The sequence below is a fragment of the Scardinius erythrophthalmus genome (genome assembly GCF_964197995.2).
Source record: "Scardinius erythrophthalmus genome assembly, chromosome: 3".
NCBI lineage: Eukaryota > Metazoa > Chordata > Actinopteri > Cypriniformes > Leuciscidae > Scardinius > Scardinius erythrophthalmus.
The window spans coordinates 50,871,175-50,876,663 of NC_138223.1; positions in this window are offsets into that span (position 1 = coordinate 50,871,175).

Below are 5,489 nucleotides of genomic sequence, written 5' to 3' on the forward strand. Positions count from 1 at the left end.
GACTCTGGCAGAGTGCCAAGCGCCCCGATTGGCTCGCGCTCCTCTGCTGTTCCGCCATTGGTTCGTGCAGTTGCTTTGCACAAGCCAATCAGCACACTCACGCGAGCTTCTAGCTCTCGCATGTGCTGCAGCAATGCGTTTTAAAATAAAGGCTTCAATATTCTCGAGAAAAGGACTTTTCCCACAGCGTTTTCAACGCAGTACTCGTTCCCTTATCTCTAAGGGAACCGAGGTTACGTAAGTAACCAAGTACGATTTTTTACATAGGAAAAAAGAACCTACAGGGTTGAATATCTTAATATATATTTTCTTAAATAATTCATTATAATACATTTTAAAAAAGCATTTTTTTGTTATTTATAGGCCTGAGAGATGAAACGACAGTTAAATTCAACAAGAAAAAGAGGAAAAAATAAAGCAGTAAGCCACTTTTGCTTGTGGATGAAAATATTTGGATATAAAAAATTAACAACATATTCAAGAGATGACAATTTTGGGATTTCGTAATAAAAATAAATAACATCGTTAAGGATAAAACGGTAGTTCACATTAGTAAAGTTAAATAAAATAACTTAAATCAACCCTAAATGTATTCACAAAATAAATGGGCAGCAGTTTCTTCAAAAAGACCACAAAATGAGCAAGTTTAATCAATATCATGATATTTACAGACAGATGAATTAAACGTGTCCGTTCGAATCTTTTAAGTTGTTGCGCGTGTGATAACGCATCGTAGGTCACATGATAACGTCAACATGGCAGATGTCCGATTCGCATTCATACTCAACGAGATTTGGCTATAAAGTACCTACTCTTTTAGCGCTCGTTAAGTAAGTACTCATTGAAATTAAGTACCTACTCATTGAGTATGCGGTTTGGAACGCAGCCGTACATTCATCTTCATTCTTCAACAAAGAAAAAGATCACCATTTTTCGTTAGTTTTAGTCCTATTGTTGTCTTGTTGAAGGAGAGGAATTTACAGTTAAAGACCAGGACCAGATATGATGAATGAAGACCAGGAGTCAGAAGTTCAGTCAATTGATGAAAGTTTGCAGTTTCATCAGCAGAATCAGCTTCAATACTCAGACAGGAGTTCGTTGACTGTTCTGCAGTACATTCCCAGTTTTACACCAATTATACTCTCACACAATCATGAAGCTAAATCATTATTTCAGGTTGAAAGATTCTGATTGGCTAAGAAATAGATACATTTATAAAATATCCACACATGGACTGATAAAGCATATCTCCATCAGTTATACAGCTGACACCAGGACCCTGAGTTTGGTACGAAGAGACTCTCCTGGCTCACAGGACTATGTTTCGAGGCGCCAGCTTGTAGAGAACAAGTTATTTCGTCTCCCCAGGGTGCCATTACCTCACAGGGGGTCGGCTGCACCCCTGCCTTCGTCTTCAGGCAGGAAATGCAGAGTCCGGACCCTCGGATTGCGAGCTATGGACGGGGCCTACGCCAAAGAACTTTATATCATAATATTGCTTGCTGGGCTGTTAATAAATGTATAATTGTTACAGTATTTATTCTCCTGAGTCTTTCTGGTAGAACTGCATTTCGAGGCGCCAGTAGAGAACAAGTTATTTCGTCTCCCCAGGGTGCCAATACTGTAGTGTAAAAGGAATACTAGTACACACACACACAGACACACACACACACACACACACACACACACACACACACACACACACACACACACACACACACAAATAAATACACAGGATACAAAGCTTCATCAAGGTTGAAGTTGGTCGAACTCTGTCTCTAAACAAGATATACTTGTTTTGGGGAAAGTTTTAACAATGTTAATTTGGTGATTTTTCTGTCCATATAGTGCCGACCTTCAACAGTTACTGAGGGTTTGCTCACAATGTGGCTCAGACTTTGACTTTAAATATAATGCAAAGAAGAGTAATATTATGATTGTTAGGAGTAGGGAAGACATGAAACTGTAATTTCCTGATTTCTCTCTGTCTGATATTGTCCTTAAAGTTTGTGATGAGGATAAATACTCAGGACATTATATAACTGATGACCTTTCTGATGATTGGGACATTTATAGACAGTGTCGTATGATCTATGCACAAGCTAACATGTTGATTCGCTAATTAAGCATGTGCTCAGGATCTGTAAAGACTGCACATTTAGAGCATATTGTAGCCCTATGTACCTTTGTGTGCTTCCCTTTTGTGGCGGCGCTACAGAAAGATCAGCATGCAGAAGCTCAGTGTATCATATAATGATGGGATTGGCTGATGCTGAAGGTGCCACTATGGAGCAGAGCAAGCCAAATGTTTGTCAGTGTTGAAGTGACGGAAAATGGATGGATGAATGATTCGGCTGCGGCGCCATCTTCTGGCCAGACGAAGGAATTAAATAGACATGACTCTTACAGTGCATTATGGGAATTCTCTAGCCATTGAGTGTACATCGGTCCATTGTGAGATTGAACACGTGCACTCAATAACGTCCACTATGGTTTCAGACACTACTACAAATGGCTGTTCCCTCAAATAATGCCCTATTTAAGTGTATAGGGGGAGATTTCAGACACAGCTTCAATGATGTCAAGGCTGTAATGTGGTTATCAAGGCACATGTGAGCAAAGTTAGCTGTTACACTTTTTCTAATGGTAGAGCCACAGATCCTGGTATCTCCCAGTAATAAGACCATCTCTGGTATAAAGCAGGCTTTAGGTGATCGTCAGCTCCTAACGTCCGGTCTGAAGCTGCTGGCCTGAAACTGCTGTGACGTATATAGTTCTGCAGTCAGACACATCTCGTCTCATATGTGCTCGTTCAATCCCTCAAAACTGCCACCAGAGGTCACCATCTCCTGCGTCTGACATCCACCTTGATGAGCCTCACCTGTAAATCACTATCATTCATCTTCATTCATCTTCATTCATCTTCATAATTATTCATCTTCAACTTACAGAAAAAGATCATGGTTTTTCTTTAAGTAGGTTTAGTACAGTAATGTTGTTCTCTTGTTGAGGGAGGGACAGTGATATTTCCGTCGCTGGGCGTTCTTTAATAAACAGTGTTAACCACACAAAGTCCTTCACTGTAAAGCTAAAGTGCTTGTGTTAAAACAGTCAGTCATTTGGTTGCTGTTGTTCTGATGAGCTTCAACACGGTAAGACAAACACACTCTTGCTTAAATGATTATTGCTCATATAACATACGTGTCTTTGCATGAGAAATGTTAAGAAAAGGGTGATTTACATATACTTGTTTAAGTGATGAATATATTAATGCAAGTATTCATTACTTCAATGAGCTCATTGTTTCTGCCTTAAATTATTACATTGTTTACATTTTTTTAATTCTAAGCTAATGTGATTTTGTATATGCACATTTCTGAAATAGGACCTACATAACTTATTAATGTTAACTGAATTGAATGCTGTATTATAGATAAATGCTATGCTGATGTGGGTCAGAATGGCTCCTCCTCTTCCTCTGATCTTCTTTCTGCTCATGATTCACGGTGAGTCTCTCTTACATTCACATTAGAAACACTCTGATGTTTTATTTAAGGCCTCATGAGCGGCTGATCTGCACTTTCTTCTGTCCTGTTCTCACATATTTCTCTCTGAAACAGGAAGTTTGTGTTGAACTTGTCAAACGCTCGTCCCTTTTAGAAATGTCCAATAGTCTTTTGCTACTTGCTAGTCAGTGTCACATGGTTTAGGGGGAGGGACTTTCTCAAAGTTCAAAGCATTTGATTGGACAAAACTCTCTTCACTCTGTCTGTACATTTACTTCTGCTTTTCTGCAACACCCTCCATCAAAGGACGATGGAGTGATGATTATGAAAGGGGGATTGATGGGGTGTAAAAAAAACCCTTCATTTTCAATCTCTTTCACAGATTCAATTCTTATGATTTAATTCCGATTTGATTCAATATCGATTCATTTAGATAAACATTAGGTACAGTAGATACATGTTCATTTTTCTCAAGGAAATAAAAAATTCCACACATTGCTGTAATCATACAGAGCCCTGTCAGCTATTATTATTAAAGATAAATAAATAAATAAATAAATAAACAAATAAATATGTGTTTTTATTATAATAACAGCATAATAATATTTAAGTGATATGTGAAAATATAATAAATATGTAGGCTAATATAGTGCACATATTTAGCAAATGGTCTCTATAGCAAATTTTTCTATTCAACTAACATGCTATGGTGATTAAATGGCTTTCTTGAGGTAAATGTAATGTTATGCTTCTCCAGCGTTATGTAACGTTATGTGATGTACTTGTTCTCCAGCTGTTTTATTGACTTCTTTCCGCGGTTTATAAACACTGATTGATCGAAATTATGTGTGAGGTGTTGCACACACAGAAGAGGCTGTGTTTTCTGGTGGCACATATCATTTGTATTTCTGTCACACGCTGTACAATCTGAAAATTCAACAAAGACAATAATAAATTAGTTTTTGTTTCACAGTGTTGAAATAGCGAGAAGGGTCTGACTGCAGAGCCGCAGTTTTACCCCACAGCACTTTTGCCGGTGCATGCACATTTCGTTGTGAGAGTTTGAGAGAGTTTTGTCATCGAGATGCATGTTACGGCACTGGAAGGAAATAATTTCCCTAAGTATTCAAAATGCTCTTCTTGCTGTGACCAATTTCACCATTTATTTTCTTTTACTTCTTGGTGTAATTGAGCTTGTATAGTTTTATAGTGAATGATCAATGGTAATGGTAAACTAATGGTATGTCCGCACTGAAAGGTAAATGTAAATTAAATTGTATTCTTGGTTATGTCTCCAACAAATTAATAATATGTTCACACTTTCAGCCTGTTTGAAATTAAGTTTTATTTGTGTTCAAGTTTACGCATTAACCCCAGGCAGAATTAAATAACTTAAAGGGGTCATATAATGGTACATGCATTTTTACAAGTTGATTGTACTGAAATGTGTGTTGGCAGTGCCTGTACACAACCATCATAAAATGATAAATATCCATCCAGTGTTTTTTTTTATCTTCTTATATGTTTTCCCCCATCTCAAATCAAGCCGTTCGACCGTGTGACGTCACACGGTCGGACGCCCCTCCCACGATTGTTGATTGACAGCAGCTTTCAACACAGACCCGCCCTTGCTCGTGAGTGAGCTGTCAATCATAGTCTGCGCGTCATTGTTGATACGCTGGAGCAGAATGGCGTCTAAGCGATTGTGGTGTTCTGTTCTTGGGTGTAATAACGAACACAGCAGTAATTTTAATGTTCCTAAATCCGAACCGCTAAAGAGGCAGTGGCTGAGTTTTGTAATCTCAACGTCAATGCTTTCATGAATTATTTCTCACCAGACTGCTTTATAAAGGAGGGTCAGTATAAAGCTGGTTTTGCTAAGAAGCTGCTCCTGAAAAAAGGATCAGTACCAACTATTTGTGTTCCTGCTGCACCTCCAGAAGAAGAAGTGAGTGTAACGTTTTATTTACCTTTATATTAATC